We start from the raw sequence: 23,158 nt of genomic DNA on the forward strand, positions 1-23,158 counted from the left end.
TCAGCTACAGCAAACATACTGTACAAATGATTTCAGATTCGAGAAAATATGTGTTCCAGTCACTTTCTTTATCCAAAATGTTTTCAGAATTGCCGCATTTTTGAGGACTAAGCATTTAACAAGGAAAGGGCCAATTTTCAGGAAGAATAACTTATGTGATCTATCTTTTTCTTTGCAGGACAGGCTGTGGCTTCTCGCCAGTATCTTCTGTCCTACGTAGAAGAAATGCTGTTTGCGCTTTTCACATTCCTCCTCTGCCGAGCATAACCTCTTTCCTGATGTTGACAGCTGCCTCCGCCACCACATGTCTACACCAAACTGGGTGCTTCGGCGGAAACACAACCACGTCTGTGATTTTATCTTCTGGTTCCATCTTCATTAAATCATTGGTTGGCTGGATCTTGATTGAGTCGTGATAGAGTTGATTCATCATCAATCGGAAATCCTTGACGTACTCATCCCAAGTGTCTAGCTGTTCGTTACAACAAATGTGCCAAAGCTTTCCCAACACTTGCATGATTCTCATTTCCGGTTTTTCTTATGGATAATATGCAGCAATGTACATATCTTTTCGCCTGCCGGTGTGGCAGAGCGGTTCTAGGCGCTACAGTTTGGAACCGCACGACCGCTACGGTCGCAGGTTCGAATCCTGCTTCGGACATGGATGTGTGTGATGTCCTTAGGTTAGTTAGGTTTAAGTAGTTCTAAGTTCTAGGGGACTGATGACCTCAGATGTTAAGTCCCATAGTGCTCAGAGCCATTTGAACCTTTTCTTTTTTGTAAATAATATATCTTCCCCCTACGTAATATTCCCTTCCATTGTCTTTGTCCATTGTCTGTTCGCTGTTGTCAGAACACACATGTTTCATATGCCTGAAAACACCTATGAAGCCAAATTCTTTTAAGATAGAATTCTGGTAGCCATTTTCAGTGGTGTCTGTGAATCATAGTTCGAAGCGAACTCGACAGCTACAGGGATTTCGCAACGACCGTTTCTTCTCCTGACAATCAGTCCCGGAGATCGACGGCCATGTAGTAACTTAATTCTCTAGGGGTAATAGGTGTTACAGTTTGCTTTGTAAAAGTAGGTTTCGCCTTTAGGCACTTCAACACAAACTGACAGTAACGTACTCACCCACCAATCCAGACTACTAAAGTACACAGATTTCTTATGTTTGTTAGCGCACTTCCCTGGACCAAAATTTGCGTAGTTCAGGTGTGTATGCGACTGCTACGGTCGCAGGTTCGAATCCTGCCTCGGGCATGGATGTGTGTGCTGTCCTTAGGTTAGTTAGGTTTAAGTAGTTCTAAGTTCTAGGGGACTGATGACCACAGCAGTTGAGTCCCATAGTGCTCAGAGCCATTTGAACCATTTTTTTTCAGGTGTGTAATCAGAAGAGCATGTTTATCAGCTACTCTGGTACAAATGCCACCCATGATGGCCTGTTCGGATTCCTGTGGTGGAATAATAGATGGTGATTTTTTCCCACCGTGTACGAACTATAGGGATTGATCGATGAGAGGATAAGGAACAAAAAAACGTCTCCGTGCTAGAGACCATTTATTCAATCATACTTTGTTACAGAGACTGCGGTCTAATACGCGCTGTGCCATGCAGTAGCAGATACAGTATGCATGGTTTCCACCTAGAGGGCGGTACTGTTCCTCAATACCATGCTCTACCACCCACTCTACCATAGTAATTGGTAATGTCGCGTCCGATTCACTTCTCTTGCTGACTCACCATGTAGTGGATGTGGCACAGAATTGTGCACAATTGTTCCGTATTCGAAAGAAATGTTCAAATGTGTGTGAAATCTTATGGGACTTAACTGCTAAGGTCATCAGTCCCTAAGCTTACACACTACTTGACCTAAATTATCCTAAGGACAAACACATACACCCACGCCCGAGGGAGAACTCGAACCTCCGCCGGGACCAGCCGTACAGTCCATGAGTGCAGTGTCTAAGACCGCTCGGCTAATCCCGCGCGGCGTTCCGTATTCGAATCGAGAGCTTGCCGACATGGAGTTTGCTTGCAGAAAAGTAGAAGGCTACGGGCTGCAGGTAGTAAGGTTGTATCAGGAGACCTATCCCCGCCGCCAAAAACCACAGTATTCAATGGTTCAAATGGCTCTGAGCACTATGGGACTTAACTTCTGAGGTCATCAGTCCCCCAAACTCAGAACTACCTAAACCTAACTAACCTAAGGACATCAAACACATCCATGCCCAAGGCAGGATTCGAACCTGCGACCGTAGCGGTCGCGCGGTTCCAGACTGTAGCGCCTAGAACCGCTCGGCCACTCCGGCCGGCAGCATTCAATGTTTTGCAACAGTATTTCGCTGTTTTCCTGAGACAGTGTCGTTTCAGGAAGCAGGAGATCATGAAGGATGTACCTGAAGTGTTCGGATGCCAGACTTGGAGGAAAATGTGATTAACACTGTGGAAGACGAGCGCTGTGTCAGTACCAGGGAGTTGGCCCGTTAGTACAGCGTAAATATACGATCGTGTGGAACATTCTCCAAGGCAATTGTTACCACCCTTCTCACTAACAGCGAGTGCAGGGCTTACTAGCGACAGACTTTCCACGTCGGGAGCAGTTGTGTGACTGGTTTCTTCACCAGGAAATCACGATTCCGGGATCTGTGTCATCCATCCTATTCACAGATGAGGCTACCTTTACGTGGAGCGGATCTTCCACTTTCATGAGAGTCATCTGTGAGAAAGTATGCAGAACACCCATGGTATAGTGACAGCGAATCATAGGTATCGGTGCAACCGGAATGTGTGTGTAGGCATAATTGGCGACCGTATTTTGAGACCAGTTTTCCTTCCACGTCGCCTAACACGGCGGAACTATCGGAGTTTCTTGCGGGTGAATTTGCCTCACCTGCTGGAAGAAGTTGAAACGGCCCATTCGAAAAATTAATGAATTACTGTGCTGATAAACCTTTTACGTTATTTGATTTTCAAACAACTGAGTAAAACTGAACGTAACTCAGACATTTCTCTCTTCACTTATTCTGATCATCACTAAACTGACACACAATATTTTTTTAGCGCAACGCAGTCTGACTTTCAATCATCCCTACAAAAGAATGGCCCTGACTAACAATAACCTATACTTACCTCACAAAAATCTTCGTTATTCAAACTATTGCAATACAGCGAACGCCAATACTGCCAGCTAAATAAAAGATTCTAACTACTGAAGGCACTAACTACTGATAGGCATAGTTAGAAAATGAAAGATTTTGATAGAGAACAAACAATGTATTTACCTTAATAATGTTCAAAAGTCATCATTTGTATATCAGTTCGTGATATCCAATATTACAAATATACTCTTTCTGATTGACACGCGTCCAGATCGTCCGCTCTCAAAATTCTGCCATCTCTCTCCCCACATCCACCACTGATGGCGGCTCACCTCCAACTGCCCAACACTACAATAGCAAATTCCAACAATGCAAACCAGCCACAGACTACACACAGCACAGTCAGTGGTTTTCATACAGAGCGCTATGTGGCGTTACCAAAATAAAAACCTAAACAGCCTACTTACAAAATGTCATTGATGATTCGAAGGATTATGTCCCTGCTACATGATGGTGCTTCAAACCCACTTCGCCGTTAACGTCCGGACGCATCTCAGTCGTGTCTTCCCTGGTCGATGGATCGGACGAGCGGGCCCAGTTGCATCGTTTGCTCGTCCACCGGATCTCAACCCGTGCGATTTCTGGCTATGTAGCCATCTCAAAAGTGTCGTGTATGCAGAGTCCATTCCAGACGTGGAGACGAGCAGCGTATTAATGCTGTCTTTGACGCTGTTCGAATGCAGCCTGGCCAGTGTGAACGTGTGAGACAGAACTTGCTACTTCGCGTACACGGGTGCGCTGAGGTACATGGAACCCATTTTCAACACATACTGCAACTGTGGCTGCATGCTAAAGCGCTTATTAGACCGCAGTGTCTATAACAATGTAGGATTGAATAAATGGTGTCTAGCTTGGAAACCGTGCGTTTCCTGACATAAGTTCATTAGACATTTTTGTTCCGAATCCTCTCATCGATCAGTCCCTAGATTGTACACGGTGGAAAAAAACAACCTGCGTATTATTTCTCGAGTTGCATCAAGTCCGTATCCTTCATTTTGTCTTTGACTTCATGTAGCGCTAGACCTTTGTCTTGTTCTTCTGCTATATTTTTCCGGGCGTCACCGATGAAGGTCTCGAATGGAAAACTCTTTCAAGAACAGGATGTGAAACCTGTTCTGTATACTTCCTCCTTTATGCCTCAATCCGATTGTCGAGTCCAACAGCACATCCACTACAGTCTTGTCTTTTCCAGGAATGTGCTTAATTTGAAATGCAAATTCCTGTACGTAAAGTGCCCAACGAGATAGTCGACTGTAGGTACGTTTTGTTGACATCAGAAATTCGATGGCTTTGTCGTCTGTGTACACAAACTTAGTTCTTCCATACAAGTGATACAAAATTTCTGGAACACATAGACAATGACTAAGGTCTCAAATTCTATAATGTAACTGTTAAATTCACTCTTGTTTAGTACACGGATGGTGAATGTGATAGTTTTGTGCGCCTTTGAACCATTCATATCCACCTCTTGGAACACCTCCACCTCATTCTCAGTTTTTCTGCAACCTGGGGCAATACAAATTGGAAGTTCACTTCAGTGAATTCTCTATTTGCATCCTCATGCCAGTTCCAGCGCGTGTTTCTCCCTTTGACGACACACGGTCTGCCTGACGCCAAGGCATTGTTTCCCAGAAATCTTCTCACCTGCTTCTAGGTTGTTAGAGGTGTGAACTCCAGCACTGCTTTTAATTCTTCGTCGTTGGGATGGACTACATGTTGAGAAATTAAGTTCCCCAAAAACGTAATCTCCTTCTTTCGAAACTGAACACAGTTATTCTACTCCACACAGTTGTAAATAATGTGTCTTTTTGTTGCACAACTTGTTTTGGAAGCTTAAACTCCATCGCCTGCCACGAAGTAATTTAGTAATTTATGGATGTGTACGGATGATCCAGTCAGTCACAGAAGATAAACCGCCTGCATAACACATGGGAACGTCGGTATATTAAACGGGTCCTCCTATGCTGGCAGCAAGGACTGTATGCACTCCTGAAAAGACTCACTTAGGGAAAAAGTACAGTGTACAAGAATGTTGACCAGTGAGTGTACTATGTTCAAAGATATGGAGGTCATTGTGTCAATGCAGCACTATGCCCCGCACACCATAACACCTGGACCAGCAAAACGATAATGTCCGGCAGTGTTCCTGGTTGCTTTATGTGTTCCCCCTCTCGCCCATGAGGGCAAGTCCAGAATCACGACTCACACTGAATGTTCGGTATCGATGATCTCTTAGACGACTGCACACGGCGCGTAGCGCGCTGCTCACATTTCCGCAGATGAACGGTTTAAACCAGCTGTCGCGAGCTGTTGCTACAGAGGACTCGTCATAATCCACCGGATGGAGCTGCCACCGCACCAGAGGACGCCGAAATCGCACCTCAGTACGTGCAATTGTGACTGGATCCCACGTCTTTTTAAGCCACCACACTCAGAGCCCCACGTCAGATTATCCTCAAACTAGTCTCAGATCACGCCGAGCTTACGGAAAGACAGCCCAGTGAGGCCTCACTGCCCCAAAACGATGTCACTGATACTCCGACTCCCCGTAAATACTGTAATCCAGAACCAGCGTAACAGAGAAGGCTACAGAGAGACTCAGAGATACAAAGTCATTTGCGCTTAGTACTGTATATATTGCAAATAAAAATATGTATGTTTGATATAAAAAGTTTTCGATGGTCCTGATCCACAGTCATGCAATATTTTTTGAAAGAATAAATCGACATTTGACTGTATTTACTGTATTTATCTTCCGTACTATCTAGCATTCGGCCTTTATGACATTATTGAGTACTATGCTAAAAGTTCTTAGACCATTAAGACCTCGTTTCTTAAAGGTATGTGTTGGTCTTTTTTACCTGATTTGCACTGACTTTACTAGATACGACGTGTTAATGGTCTAAGGATTTTGGCATTCTTTTCTATAATGACAGAAAAGCCGAGATTTAGAAAGTAGCCGGCCGGTGTGGCCAAGCGGTTCTAGGCGCGTCAGTTTGGAACCGCGAGACCGCTACGGTCGCAGGTTCGAATCCTGCCTCGGGCATGGATGTGTGTGATGTCCTTAGGTTAGTTAGGTTTAAGTAGTTCTAAGTTCTAGGGGACTGATGACCTCAGATGTTAAGTCCCATAGTGCTCAGAGCCATTTAGACGGTACAGATGATAAATACAGTTATACAGGGTGGTCCATTGATAGTGACCGGGCCAAATATCTCACGAAAAAAGCATCAAACGAAAAACCTACAAGGAACTATACTTGTCTAGCTTGAAGGGGGAAACCAGATGGCGCTATGGTTGGCCCGCTGCCATAGGTCAAACGGATATAACTGCGTTTTTTAAAATAGAAACCCCCTATTTTTTATTGCATATACGTGTAGTGCGTAAAGAAATATGAATGTTTTAGTTGGACCACCTTTTCCGCTTTGTGATAGATGGCGCTGTAATAGTCACAAACGTGTAAGTACGTGGTATCACATAACATTCCGCCAGTGCGGATGGTATTTGCTTCCTGATACATTGTTGTTGTGGTCTTCAGTCCTGAGACTGGTTTGATGCAGCTCTCCATGCTACTCTATCCTGTGCAAGCTTCTTCATCTCCCAGTACCTACTGCAACCTACATCCTTCTGAATCTGCTTAGTGTATTCATCTCTTGGTCTCCCTCTACGATTTTTACCCTCCACGCTGCCCTCCAATGCTAAATTTGTGATCCCTCAATGCCTCAAAACATGTCCTACCAACCGATCCCTTCTTCTAGTCAAGTTGTGCCACAAACTCCTCTTCTCCCCAATCCTACTCAATACCTCCTCATTAGTTACGTGATCTACCCACCTCATCTTCAGCATTCTTCTGTAGCACCACATTTCGAAAGCTTCTATTCTCTTCTTGTCCAAACTAGTTATCGTCCATGTTTCACTTCCATACATGGCTACACTCCATACAAATACTTTCAGAAACGACTTCCTGACACTTAAATCTATACTTGATGTTAACAAGTTTCTCTTCTTGAGAAACGCTTTCCTTGCCATTGCCAGTCTACATTTTATATCCTCTCTGCTTCGACCATCATCGGTTATTTTACTCCCTAAATAGCAAAACTCCTTTACTACTTTAAGTGTCTCATTTCCTAATCTAATTCCCTCAGCATCACCCGTCTTAATTTGACTACATTCCATTATCCTCGTTTTGCTTTTGTTGATGTTCATCTTATATCCTCCTTTCAAGACACTGTCCATTCCGTTCAACTGCTCTTCCAAGTCCTTTGCTGTCTCTGACAGAATTACAATGTCATCGGAAAACCTCAAAGTTTTTATTTCTTCTCCATGAATTTTAATACCTACTCCGAATTTTTCTTTTGTTTCCTTTACTGCTTGCTCAATATACAGATTGAATAACATCGGGGAAAGGCTACAACCCTGTCTCACTCCTTTCCCAACCACTGCTTCCCTTTCATGCCCCTCGACTCTTATAACTGCCATCTGGTTTCTGTACAAATTGGAAATAGCCTTTCGCTCCCTGTATTTTACCCCTGCCACCATCAGAATTTGAAAGAGAGTATTCCAGTTAACATTGTCAAAAGATTTCTCTAAGTCTACAAATGCTGGAAACGTAGGTTTGCCTTTTCTTAATCTTTCTTCTAAGATAAGCCGTAAGGTCAGTATTGCCTCACGTGTTCCAACATTTCTACGGAATCCAAACTGATCTTCCCCGAGGTCAGCTTCTACCAGTTTTTCCATTCGTCTGTAAAGAATTCGCGTTAGTATTTTGCAGCTGTGACTTATTAAACTGATAGTTCGGTAATTTTCACATCTGTCAACACCTGCTTTCTTTGTGATTGGAATTATTATATTCTTCTTGAAGTCTGAGGGTATTTCGCCTGTCTCATACATCGTGCTCACCAGATGGTAGAGTTTTGTCATGACTGGCTCTCCCGAGGCCATCAGTAGTTCTAATGGAATGTTGTCTACTCCCGGGGCCTTGTTTCGACTCAGGTCTTTCAGTGCTCTGTCAAACTCTTCACGCAGTATCTTATCTCCCATTTCGTCCTCATCTACATCCTCTTCCATTTCCATAATATTGTCCTCAAGTACATCGCCCTTGTATAAACCCTCTATATACTCCTTCCACCTTTCTGCCTTCGCCTCTTTGCTTAGAACTGGGTTGCCATCTGAGCTCTTGATAATCATACAAGTGGTTCTCTTCTCTCCAAAGGTCTCTCTAATTTTCCTGTAGGCAGTATCTATATCTGTCTTACCCCTAGTGAGACAAGCCTCTACATCCTTACATTTGTCCTCTAGCCATCCGTGCTTAGCCATTTTGCACTTCCTGTCAATCTCATTTTTGAGACGTTTGTATTCCTTTTTGCCTGCTTCATTTACTGCATTTTTATATTTTCTCCTTGCATCAATTAAATTCAATATTTCTTCTGTTACCCAAGGATTTCTATTAGCCCTCGTCTTTTTACCTACTTGATCCTCTGCTGCCTTCACTACTTCATCCCTCAGAGCTACCCATTCTTCTTCTACTGTATTTCTTTCCCACATTCCTGTCAATTGTTCCCTTATGCTCTCCCTGAAACTCTCTACAACCTCTGGTTCTTTCAGTTTATCCAGGTCCCATCTCCTTAAATTCCCACCTTTTTGCAGTTTCTTCAGTTTCAATCTGCACCTCATAACCAATAGATTGTGGTCAGAATCCGCATCTGCCCCAGGAAATGTCTTACAATTTAAAACCTGGTTCCTGAATCTCTGTCTTACGATTATATAATCTATCTGATACATTAGCCGTGTTAAAATGGACCGATTACCAATTACGGAAAAGGTCGATATCGTATTCATGTATGGCTATTGTGATCAAAATGCCCAACGGGCGTGTGCTATGTATGCTGCTCGGTATCCTGGACGACATCATCCAAGTGTCCGAACCGTTCGCCGGATAGTTACGTTATTTAAGGAAACAGGAAGTGTTCAGCCACATATGAAACGTCAACCACGACTTGCAACAAAAGATGATGCCCAAGTAGGTGTTTTAGCTGCTGTCGCGGCTAATCCGCACGTCAATAGCAGAAAAATTGCGCGAGAATCGGGTATCTGAAAAACGTCGGTGTTGAGAATGCTACATCAACATCGATTGCACCCGTACCATATTTCTTTGCTCCAGGAATTGCATGGCGACGACTTTGAACGTCGTGTACAGTTCTGCCACTGGGCAAAAGAGAAATTACGGGGCGATGACAAATTTTTTGGACGTGTTCTATTTAGCGACGAAGCGTCATTCACCAACAGCGGTAACGTAAACCGGCATAATATACACTATTGGGCAACGGAAAATCCACGATGGCTGCGACAAGTGGAACATCAGCGACCTTGGCGGGTTAATGTATGGTGCGGCATTATGGGAGGAAGGATAAAATGGTTCAAATGGTTTTGAGCACTATGGGACTCAACGTCTCAGGTCATCAGTCCCCTAGACTTAGAACTACTTAAACCTAAAGACATCACCCACATCCATGCCCGAGGCCGGATTCGAACCTGTGACCGTAGCAGCAGCGCGGTTCCGGACTGCAGCGCCTAGAACCGCTTAGCCACCGCGGCCGGCGGAGGAAGGATAATTGGCCCATATTTTATTAATGGCAATCTAAATGGTGCAATGTATGCTGATTTCCTACGTAATGTTCTATCGATGTTACTACAAGATGTTTGACTCCATGACAGAATGGTGATGTAGTTCCAACATGATGGATGTCTAGCACATAGCTCGCGTGTGGTTGAAGCGGTATTGAATAGCATATTTCATGACAGGTGGATTGGTCGTCGAAGCACCATACCATGGCTCGAACGTTCACTGGATCTGACGTCACCAGATTTCTGTCTCTGGGGAAAGTTGAAGGATATTTGCTATCGTGATCCACCGACAACGTCTGACAACATGCGTCAGCGCATTGTCAATGGATGTGCGAACATTACGGAGGGCGAACTACTTGCTGTTGAGAGGATTGACACGAATGTCGTTACACGTGTAGCCAAATGCGTTGAGGTTGACGGACATGATTTTGAGCATTTATTGCATTAATGTGGTATTAACAGGTAATCACGCTGTAACAGCATGCGCTCTCAGAAATGATAAGTTCACAAAGGTACATGTATCACAACCGAAATAAAATGTTCAAACGTACCTACGTTTTGCATTTTAATTTAAAAAACCTCTACCTGTTACCAACTGTTCGACTAAAATTGTGAGCCATATGTCTGTGAAAATTACAGCGCTATCTATCAGAAAGCGAAAAAAGTGGTCCAACTAAAACATTCATATTTCTTTACGTACAACACGAATATGTAATAAAAAATGGGGGTTCCTATTTAAAAAAAAAAAACGCAGTTGATACCCGTTTGACCTATGGCAGCGCCATCTAGCGGGCCAACGATAGCGGCATCTGGTTTCTCTCCTCAAGCCAGACAAGTATAGTTCTTTGTAGTTTCTTCGTTTGATACTCATTTCGTGACATATTTCGCCCGGTCACGATCAAAGGACCACCCTGTATACAATCAAATGTCGGTTTACTCTTTCAAAAAAAAACTGTTTGCTGTGTTCTAGTGTGTTCGTCCACCTCATTGCACTGGCGGACATAACATGATATATTTAGGAACACTGTCGAACATGATAGTTTTTGTGGTCCAGGTGTTATGGTTTGGGAGGTATAATGCTGCATGGTCTTACTGACCTCGAAATTTTCAACACGGTACACTCACAGGTCAATGTTATTCTGACAATGTACCTCGCTCCCACGTGCCTCTTTTCAGGGGTACATCTGACCCTGACTTCATTTTTTATGGATGACAGTGTTCGACCACATCGAACTGCGCAGGTGGAGGAACAAGACGATATTCGGCGAATGGACTGGCCTGCCCATTCCTCGACTTAAATACCATCGAGCACGTGCGGGATGACCTGGGGAGACGTGCTGTAGCGCGACAGCACGCAGCAACGACCATCCAGCGCTGTAGGAGAGAGGGAACGCCCTACCATATAGGGTTGCAACCATTATCAAGTCCAAAAAAAGGATATACTTAGTATACTAAATACCCAAATCTTACTAACGGTCGGCAGTTTTTATCCTCACAACAAATCTGAGCCACAAATTCCTTGGCTGAAACTTAAGGTATTTAAAAGTTAACAGTTTTTACCTGAACCATTGGTGAAAATCAGTGTTACAGCATCTACTTATAGACGTACTTGTTGTCTAATGTAGCCGCCAATAGAAGTTTCTTCTCATGTGCAACATGCTGACAGAACTCTGAACAACTTATGTTATAGTTTATATTAGCAATAAATTAACGTCCGACATTAATCCCAGCAAATATCTGTGGGACATAATCGAGAGGTCAGTTCTTGCAGAAAATCCTGCACCAGCAACACTTTCGCACAGAGGCAGATTGGCTCAATATTTGTGCAGGGGACTCTCAACAACTTGTGTAGTCTATGTCCCGTCGAGTTGCTGCGCGATGCCGGGCGAAAAGACGTCTGGCACGATATCCCACTTTTGTCACCTCAGTGGAATTTTGTATACGAAGTTCTCGTCTACGCCTTACAGTCCTGGAAATGAATTTGCAATCCCTAATTTTCGTTGTCGTTTCCTTTGTAATGCCTTTTCTGAAAATATTAGTACACAAAATATGGATCACTATTTCGATTTATTTTCGGTGCAAGTGACGTAAAAATTGAAAGTAAAAGTAAAATTATTTCTGCATGGAAACTTGAACCAAGGACCCTCAGATTACCATTCTGTACTCTTCCCACTGCACCAACGGTAACGGAAAATAACGAACAACTAAATGGCTCAGGCCGGTCCCGACCCGCTTTAAATACATTATTTACTTCCAAAAGTTTGGCCATCTGGAGCTCCCACTTTCCGATTTCATTTCTGGCCCAGCGTTGAGTGTATTACAAATTTGCACGAAATCGATGAATACCAGTAGGCGCGATCTTCTTGTTAGAGAGAAGTAAGCTGACGTGAGGGCGTCCAAAGTTAGCAAAAATGTTTCAATCGCACCCACTGCAGAGCTCAAAGGGTGTATACAGAGCTCATTCCTAATCTCCTGCAGCTACAGCGTTCGCAGTTAAGGATAGGGATGGGGAAAACTAACTGGTTGAAACGGATACCGGTATTTTGGTTCTGATTAACCGATATTTTTCGATATTTGTTCGGTCTCGATTACCATAGGCGTTTTCATATTTTACTACAAAGTGTACAACTTCGCTTCCGCCGTTTTTGTCCCCAACATTTGAGGCTTTAATGAAACAAATTAATTACACATGTATCATTCATAGTATTTTCCATCGCTGGCGACTACTTTCTCCTATCTTTCGGGCAGTGTACGAATCCCGCGTCGATAAAGTTGTTCATCTTTTGAAGCGATCCACGAATCGATCCAATTTGTGACTTCTTCATGAGATCAGAAGTGTTGGTCAGGCAGGCCATACGCCACTGATCTAAACAGGTGATAGTCTGAGGGAGCAATGTCTGGGGAATACGGCGGATGTGGTAGGTCTTCCCATTTTAACGTTTCGAAGTACATTTTGACCTCTTTGGCAACGTGGGGTCGGGCGTTGTTGTGCTGCAAAATCACTTTATCGTGCCTCTCGCTGTATTGTGGCCGTGTGTCTTTTAATGCTCTGCTCAAACACATTAATTGCGTTCGATAACGAGCACCTGTGATTGTTTCACTTGGTTTATACGCCGAGCTGGTCCCACCAAATGCAGAGCGTGATCTTGGAGCCGTGAATATTCGGTTTGGCCGTCGACGTGGAAGCATGGCCGCGATATCCCCATATTTTTTGCGTTTAAGGTTATTTTAATGAACCCATATTTCGCCCCAGGTCACCATGCGATGTAGAAATCCCTTCCGTTTCTGCCTCTGAAGCAACTGTTCACAAACACCCAAACACCATTCAACGTCTCTTGGCTTCAACTCACACAGGACCCAAGTTCATTCTTTCTGAATCATGTCCATAGCCTTGGGACGTTTTGAAATGGCTTGCTCTGTCACTCCCACTAATCGTGCCAGTTCTTCTTGAGTTTGACGCGAGTCTTCACTCAGCAGTGTCTCCAATTCTGGATCTTCGAAAACATTGTCTCTTCCATCACTATGCGGTCTACGACGTTAAAATCACCGTTCTTGAAGCGCTGAAACCACTCACGACACGTTCTTTCACTAACAGCATCCTTACCATTCGTACTTGAGAGCATTCGATGAGACTCAGCCGCTGTTTTCTTCATACTGATGCAAAACAGTAACACCTCGCGCAAATGACGAGAACTGGGTTTGTAAACTGATATTTTCAATCAAGAACAGCTTTATGGTGCAGACACAAATCGGCTATGTTTGAATGAGGTTATGTTGACGGAGGTCCAAGCTAACTGCCTGACGTCTGCGATCTGTTTCTTTCGGCCGCTACTTACCGTTGTCGCCACCTATCGGCAAACGGCGGAAGCAAACTTGTACACCTTGTAATCATCCAGAAAAAAATGGAAATATCGACTATCCATAGCAGCTAAACTTTGTCGTATTTAAATAAACCTTTTTTAAAGAATGAATAATTTTTATTTGTACAGTTTGTATCGCTTTGAAACATTGCATTATTACAGAAAATAAGAAATGCGAACAGTGGTATTTTAATAAGAGTGCCAGTAGAAACTGGTAACAAACACGTGACATAAGAATTGATACGGCATTCCTGGGATAATGATGTACGTGTTATCATATGGTGTGACCTATTAGATGGCATACGTGTACATGCAGTGTGCCAGACTTGCCCCATCTGGTTTACATTGTTGTTTCTCACTACCGCCATTGGACATCAGTTGTGTTACAATATGGCACCATGCTCCAATTTCTTTAAAAGATTAAAAATGGGAGGAGGCGCAACCAACTTGTGACACAATTTAAGAAGAAAACGTAAAACTTTACGGTTCATTCGCAGTTTACGATAAAAATATAAAGGACCTGATCGGCTGTCTGTGTGTACATAATTTGCCTTTATCTGCTTGAACGCCTTGAAAACGAGCATAAGGCGAAAATTAGAGTTCTTCAATCTTGTAACGGTACTTTAACTGCCGCACCCCCGCCAGTGCAAAGATATGATTTACGATCGCACATGCAGAAGAGCGCTGCGCCAGCGACAGATTTTCATAAGTAATTTTGAACTTTTTTTTTTTTTACTTTTGCGTAGGTGTTTGTTTTTAACAACTACTTTATTACTCTCTTGTCTTCATACGTTCAAGACGTGTATTTTTCGGCGCTGTGTTAAACAATGAGGAAATTAAAACTATATTACGAAACGAAGTTATTTCAGTAGTGACTAGCAATGGTTATCGCCAAATTTATATATTAATCTTGACAGTGAAAGTGACAACTTCAAGAAATTTTCATCATACGAAGAACAAGACGACCAGCGAACAATGAAAACAGGTCATCCTACAAGAAAATTAAGAAGTATTCCAGACGCAGCCACGAAGACTGTTGTTTGTTCTTGTGGTCTTCAGTCCTGAGACTGGTTTGATGCAGCTCTCCATGCTACTCTATCCTGTGCAAGCTTCTTCATCTCCCAGTACCTACTGCAACCTACATCCTTCTGAATATGCTTGGTGTATTCATCTCTTGGTCTCCCTCTACAATTTTTACCCTCCACGCTGCCCTCCAATACTAAATTGGTGATCCCTTGATGCCTCAGAACATGTGCTACCAACCGATCCCTTCTTCCAGTCAAGTTGTGCCACAAACTTCTCTTCTCCACAATCCTATTCAACACCTCCTCATTAGTTACGTTATCTACCCATCTAATCTTCAGCATTCTTCTGTAGCACCACATTTCGAAAGCTTCTATTCTCTTCTTGTCTAAACTATTTATCGTCCATGTTTCACTTCCATACATGGCTACACTCCATACAAATATTTTCAGAAACGACTTCCTGACACTTAAATCTATACTCAGTGTTAACAAATTTCTCTTCTTCAGAAACGCTTTCCTTCCCATCGCCAGTCTACATTTTATACTCTCTCTACTTCGACCGTCATCAGTTATTTTGCTCCCCAAATAGTAAAACTCCTTTATTACTTTAAGTGTCTCATTTCCTAATCTAATACCCTCAGCATCACCCGACTTAATTCGACTACATTCCATTATCCTCGTTTTGCTTTTGTTGATGTTCATCTTACACCCTCCTTTCAAGACACTATCCGTTCCGTTCAACTGCTCTTCCAAGTCCTTTGCTGACTCTGACAGAATTACAATGTCATCGGCGAACCTCAAAGTTTTTATTACTTCTCCATTGATTTTAATACCTACTCCGAATTTTTCTTTTGTTTCCTTTACTGCTTGCTCAATATACAAATTGAATAACATTGGGGAGAGGCTACAACTCTGTCTCACTCCCTTCCCAACCACTGCTTCCCTTTCATGCTCCTCAACTCCTATAATTTCCATTTGGTTTCTATACAAATTGTAAATAGCCTTTCGCTCCCTATATTTTAGCCCTGCCACCTTCAGAATTTGAAAGAGAGTATTCCAGTCAACATTGTCAAAAGCTTTCTCTAAGTCTCCAAATGCTAGAAACGTAGGTTTGCCTTTCCTTAATCTAGCTTCTAAGATAAGTCGTAGGGTCAGTATTGCCTCACGTGTACCATTATTTCTACGGAATCCAAACTGATCCTCCCCTAGGTCAGCTTCTACTAGTTTTTCCATTCGTCTGTAAAGATATTTGCGTTAGTATTTTGCAGCCGTGACTTATTAAACGGATAGTTCGGTAATTTTCACATCTGTCAACACCTGCTTTCTTTGTGATTGGAATTATTATATTCTTCTTGAAGTTTGAGGGTATTTCGCCTGTCTCATACATCTTGCTCCCAAATGGTAGAGTTTTGTCATGACTGGCTCTCCCAAGGCCATCAGTAGTTCTAATGGAATGTTGTCTACTCCTGGGGCCTAGTTTCGACTCAGGTCTTTCAGTGCTCTGTCAAACTCTTCACGCAGTATCGTATCTCCCATTTCATCTTCATCTACATCCGCTTCCATTTCCATAATACTGTCCTCAAGTACACTGCCCTTGTATAGACCCTCTATATACTCCTTCCACCTTTCTGCTTTCCCTTCTTTGCTTACAACGGGTTTCCATCTGAGCTCGTAATATTCATACATGTGGTTCTCTTTTCTCCAAAGGTCTCTTTAATTTTCCTGTAGGCAGTTTCTATCTTACCCCTAGTGAGATAAACCTCTACATCCTTACATTTATCCTCTAACCATCCCTGCTTAGCCATTTTGCACTTCCTGTCGATCTCATTTTTGAGACGTTTGTATTCCTTTTTGCCTGCTTCGTTTACTGCATTTTTATATTTTCTCCTTTCATCAGTTAAATTCAATATTTCTTCTGTTACCCAAGGATTTCTATTAGCCCTCGTCTTTTTACCTACTTGATCCTCTGCTGCCTTCACTACTTCATCCCTCAAAGCTACCCATTCTTCTTCTACTGTATTTCTTTCCCCCATTCCTTCCATTTGTTCCCTTACGCTCTCCCTGAAGCTCTGTACAACCTCTGATTGAATCGCTTTATCCAGGTCCCATCTCCTTAAATTCCCACCTTTTTGCAGTTTCTTCTGTTTTAATCTACAGCTCATAACCAATAGATTGTGGTCAGAGTCCACATCTGCCCCTGGAAATGTCTTACAATTTTAAACCTGGTTCCTAAATCTCTCTGCCGCGTGGGATTAGCCGAGCGGTCTCAGGCGCTGCAGTCATGGACTGTGCGGCTGGTCCCGGCGGAGGTTCGAGTCCTCCCTCGGGCATGGGTGTGTGTGTTTGTCCTTAGGATAATTTAGGTTAAGTAGTGTGTAAGCGTAGGGACTGATGACCTTAGCAGTTAAGTCCCATAAGATTTCACACACATTTTGAACCTAAATCTCTCTCTTACCATTATATAATCTATCTGAAATCTGTCAGTGCCTCCAGGCTTCTTCCATGTATACAACCTTCTTTTATGATTCTTGAACCAAGTGTTAGCTATGATTAAGTTGTGCTCTGTGCAAAATTCTACCAGGCGGCTTCCTATTTCATTTATTAGCCCCAATCGATATTCACCTACTACGTTTCCTTCTCTCCCTTTTCTTAGTACCGAATTCCAGTCGCCCATGACTATTAAATTTTCGTCTCCCTTCACTATCTGAATAATTTCTTTTATTTCGTCATACATTTCTTCAATTTCTTCGTCATCTGCAGGGCTAGTCGGCATATAATCTTGTACTACTGTAGTAGGCGTGGGCTTCGTGTCTATCTTGACCACAATAATGCGTTCACTATGCTGTTTGTAGTAGCTTACCCGCATTCCTATTTTTTTTATTCATTATTAAACCTACACCTGCATTACCCCTATTTGACATTGTATTTATAACCCTGTATTCGCCTGACCAAAAGTCTCGTTCCTCCTGCCACCGAACTTCACTAATTCCCACTATATCTAACTTTAAGCTATCCATTTCCCTTTTTAAATTTTCTAACCTACCTGCCCGCTTAAGGGATCTGACATTCCACGCTCCGGTCCGTAGAACGCCAGTTTACTTTCTCCTGATAACGACTTCCTCTTGAGTAGTCCCCGCCCGGGGATCCGAATGGGGGACTATTTTACCTCCGGAATATTTTACCCAAGAGGACGCCATCATCATTAACCATACAGTAGAGCTGCATGCCCTCGGGAAAAATTACGGCTGTAGTTTCCCCTTGCTTTCAGCCGTTCGCAGTACCAGCACAGCAAGGCCGTTTTGGTTGATGTTACAAGGTCAGATCAGTCAATCATCCAGACTGTTGCCCCTGCAACTACTGAAAAGGCTGCTGCCCCTCTTCAGGAACCACGCGTTTGTCTGGCCTCTCAACAGACACCCCTCCGCTGTGGTTGCACCTACGGTACGGGTATCTGTATCGCTGAGGCACGCAAGCCTCCCCACCAACGGCAAGGTCCATGGTTCATGGGGGGTCCACGAAGACTATATTATAATAAATACTACGTTTCTGACAGAATTATCAGGTAAATTTCAACTTATTTCTGATGCTATTTCCTTACAGTCGCTTTTTGTAGTGTTGCCGACCCGGTCTGCCATTCACGGTCAAATTACAGCACTATCCCAATCAGTAATACGAAGTCTGCCTTATCCGTAACTTATTCCATCAAAATTCAAAACCCAATTAGATTTTCTATTTTGTATTTTCACGGCAGAACCCCGAGGAGAGGAAACGCTACAACCTCTGTTTCCACTATTTATCACTGACTACTCGTTATTTCCAAATAGTGGTATGATGTTCGATTACAACATGTTTTTTGGGCAGAGTTCCAAAACTATTGGTGTTTTTTTTGTAGTAGTCAACCACATATCACTTTTGAATACAGTAGATGGACTAAGTTTTCTTCTATTTGCCAATTTAAGTTAATATTTTGATTCTGTGTATCTTGAAAATGAGAGACTCAAAATGTTTAAATCTTTGTTCGATTTCTACATTTATTACACGAATTAATCGGAATAAGAAACCGAAAACCAGTCGTTTCAGAAACCGGTTATTTTGAGCGGCTTTAATGTGGTCCAGCTGGCGTTGAGAAAGAGCGATATGCCAGAAAACAGGTTGTTTCAGTGACAGCCGCCATCCCTAGTTAAGGAGCGGCAAGCCCCGCAGCGCCACCTGCGCTGTGAGGCGGCACGCCTGCACGTGCAGCCGCTAATGAGCGCCGCGCCCCTGTCACTACACATGTCACGCGTCACGTGCCGGAAGCGCGCTGCGTGGACGGCAGGGAGCCGCGGGCCTGCACGCAGCCGCGAACTGCACGTCGCGCCGCTAGCTTCCTGCCAGGGGGCGCACGTGCGTGCTTCAGCGGGCCGCGCAGGACGCGGGCCTAGCGGTCGCTTCGCCGAATCGCGCATAAAGGCGCCCCTCCACCTGCCGAGACAAAGGCTGCGCTATCACGCTACGGATGGGGAAAACCGACCGGTTAAAACCGGTATCTTTCGGTAATTGGTCTCAGTTACAACAGGTGTTTTTATTTTTCACTTATAACTGGGGATGTGAAAAACCGACCAGTTAAAACCGATATCGGTATTTCAGTTCTGAATAACCGGTACTTTTCGGCATTTGGTCTCAGTTACAACAGGTGTTTTTATTTTTTACTTATAACTGGGAATGGGAAAACCGACTGTTTTAAACAGATACCAGTATTTTAGTTCTGAATAATCGGTAGTTTTCGTCATTTGGTCTCGGTTATAACCGGTATTTTTATATTTTACTGATAAGTGGGGATGGGAAAAACTGACCATTTAAAACCGATACCGGTATTTTAGTTCTGAATAACTGGTATTTGGTTTCAGTTATAAGAGGTATTTTTTATTGTTTAATAATAACTGAGTAAAAAGCCTTATTGTCAGTTAACCACAGCAGCAGTGCTACAATTTTTGTTTTCTGAATAAACCTTTTTTGAAAATCGAGTAATTTTTGTGTGTAAAATTTCATTCCTTTGAAAGATTGCGATATTATAGAAAATGAGGAAAGCTATCAGTGCTATTTTAATAACAATAATGACACAAACAAGCATCAAACACATGGCATAAGAACTAGTACAGCACTGTTGAGACAATATTGTACCCGTTACTATGCAGCATGGCCTATGGTACAGGTGTACATTCTATGTGCGAGACTTGCCCCATGGAGTCTGTATGCTAGTTTTTCACTGTTGTGGTTGGCCGTTAGATGTGTTATAGAAAGGCACTGTACCAAGTCTGGAAGTATTTTATGAAGTACAGGATCAGTAAAGTACAATGCCCCATTTCCTTTAAAAGATTAAAAATGGGATGAGCCACTACAAAGTTGTGACATCATATATGGGACGTTTACACTAAAAGTAGCAAGTAGCCTGTGTCGACATAATATGCCTTTGAGAGGTGGCATGAGCCCCCTCTCATATTTCTATCTTACTCTGAGTAATTCAATTTTCCTCTCTAATTGCATCCCGTGAAAAGTTGCTATTCCTTCACACGTGGACTTCCCACGAAGCATCTCTAGTCACCCGGGTGGTCCGGTGACAGACGGGTTCTGCAGCTTTTGAGAGGGTTAAGCCGACAGGTGTGAGGGAGTCGATGCTTTCCAGACGGGGACATTGTCATAAGAGCGGCGGCGACGCGCCCACAGGGGCCTGATGGAGCGACTGGGCTAGAGATTCCGTAACTTCGCAGAGACTTAGTGAAAACACTTTCTGGCGGGCTACCAGCGAGGCGTGGGAATGACTTGTGTTCCCAGGCAGTCTTGGCGGACAAATTCCCGCGTTTTCTGCAAAATCGTAACTGTGATTGGCTTGCGCAGGGCGTAGCTCCGTGACGTAGCAAAATCGGCGCAGAAATTGGCGCCAAGAATCTCCATTGGTGGACTAGTAGTGCTTCGGCAATAGAGTGGAATTTTCCGCCGGTTTTCGAGTTCCTGATAGGAACGTTTACCACGGCCACTGTCGTGGGGTTGGGAATGTTCTGTGTTCGGCTTGTACAGGTGCTCTTGAGAGAGTCGGCTCTCGCCTTTCGGTCGGAGTAGGTTACAAGACTGAGCTCTCACTGCTCTGGACAGCCTACCTTCCGTTGGCTATCTAATATACTTTTATTTGATTGTAACTGTTTGACGAAGTTGCTCAAGTTTCGACTTCAACGTAACTTTCCGAGTACAGTTGGCAATTGAGCGTTCTGCGTACAAGCGGCTATGTTGCCTGTCTTGAGCAGTTACGGCTAAAGTTGACTGTATCGGAGTTACTGGGTGACTTCGCTTGTTAAAATCAATCACTGTACCGTCAGTGATTGTGTGGCGGGTCTTCTTTGTCTCCCTCAGAGGCGCATTTGTATTGATAGGAAGTCTTTAGTCTGGAACAACCAGACAAGGATAATTTGTTTCGGGCTATACTCGCAACATTATCATCACCACGACGGGACGTCGAAGCAACCAGCCATCGCTTCCGGTACACCAGATCGTGTCTTTGCAGTTAAGAAGACAGCTTGGTAATGTATGTCCGCAGAATCGGCAGATTAGGGAATTTGCTCTATGATAATCAGAGCTCAGCAGAGCGCGTCTGTTCCGTCTTTTCTTACGTGGTTCTGTCTTGGATGTTCATTGTCTGAGTTCTCACTACTGTAGCAGCAATTAATGTTGGGTTGGCTGTGTGTTTCTCTTAAGATTTGAGTTGCAAGGAACTGGCTCCACATACCACTTCGTCCTAAATGTCACAATCTAGTTTATGGACAAGTTCTCCTTCACAGCATTTATTTGAGTATCCAATTTATCCAGTTTGATGTATTGTAAATGTTTCATGTGTTTTGTTTATGGTTTTGAGTTTAGTCATAATAAATCAAATTGTTATTTTGGACAGAACTTTCATTCGGTTAATCGGTAGAGCATCCCTTTCATTCCTCACTACGTTAATGAAACTTTCCTTTATTTAATTAATTTCTATGAAATTAAATTATTGCAGGTGCCAAACTCTTTTCTACTCCACTTGCAGGGTCGATTACAGTCAGTTCGCGTTTCTTCTTAATCCAAGTGCAACAGCAAAAGTCGGAGTTAGAAAAGGGGGGGGGGGCTTAGAGCATCATTTACATATGAAGATTCTAGAAGAATTTAGTGTTAAATACACTGCTAGCCCCGGCACCTCGCACCTTTACATGCTTGTAGCTTACGAAAACGGACCAATTAACCTTAGTTTTCAGCCTTTTGTGCTGACTATTCGTAATGCCCCAAAAGTGGTATGGTCCTCGCTTACAACATGACTGTTGAGTGGATTTTCCAAAAATTAGAGGCAATACTGGTGACTTTTTGTAGTATTCAACCACTTACCACTTTTCTAGAGAAGCAGTGAATGGGGACAGCCTAAGTTTCCTTCTATTTGCCTATTTGATTTAATACTTAGATTTAGGTATCTTGAAACTGAGGGAGTCAAAATAATAGAAATAAAAAACCGAAAACAGATTAGTTCAGAAACTGGTTATTTTAAGCACCCTTAAAAAAGAAGTTAAATTGGCAAAAAAAGACATATATAACCAAAAACCAATTGATTCATTGGTAACCACCATCTCTACGATAAAACTTTGTAAGGTGGCTATAATTTCGCACCTTACAAGGACTCATATACATACTTTGCTGTGATTCACAATCAGAATTAGTTATCATTTGAAAGGTTGTACATCGTTTATATGAATATTTAAAGAAGACTGACATTGTCACGTCCACGTCGTAAATAGTTGTTAACGCTTATTGCATGAAAGGTGATGGATTGTCTTTATTATCAAAACGGTGTAATGAATGATTGATTATACTAGCAGAGGTTGGAACGTCAGTGGAAACGAAACGGCAGGGGTAATTCTGGGCCTGGGAGGAAAAGCCCGCAAAGGTGTGTTGGTCCAGCTTAACACAGTTTGAGCGACAGGAAATGACTGGTGTGAGAGCCTGGCAGCTTAACACAGGAAGTAGCGCAAGACCTGTGTACTGAAGCACAATAGAGCGGCGGCAGGCCGGTTTTGTAGCGAGGTTGGGATGATAACTAAACAATGCTTCGGAAACTCTGAAAATCTAGGAAGCGACAGAGAGGGACGAGGAAGCGTTACCTCGGGAATCACGCAGGCTGGATTATTTCCAACGATTTTTTTTACTCTGAGAAGCGTAGCATTGTATGAATTCCTAATTAACGGGAACAGGTATTTCCTAGCAAACGTTCCGCACTGGACTAAAATATGGTTGGTCGGCGCTCGGAAGAACCTGTAGAGAGAGAGAATATTCCATGGTTTCGAGAATATGATTCGCCTTCTGCAATTACGAGGGAGGGGGACCGAGCTTTGCTGGGAAGCCAGCATTGGAGAGAAAGAGGTCTTCCGTTTTGAGTGCCTGTGTTTGACGGTCGCTCAGTATTAGCTTTTGTGGTACAGACAGACATTCTGTCTTTGC

The sequence above is a fragment of the Schistocerca americana genome, chromosome 7 (assembly GCF_021461395.2).
Source record: "Schistocerca americana isolate TAMUIC-IGC-003095 chromosome 7, iqSchAmer2.1, whole genome shotgun sequence".
In the NCBI taxonomy this organism is placed as follows: domain Eukaryota; kingdom Metazoa; phylum Arthropoda; class Insecta; order Orthoptera; family Acrididae; genus Schistocerca; species Schistocerca americana.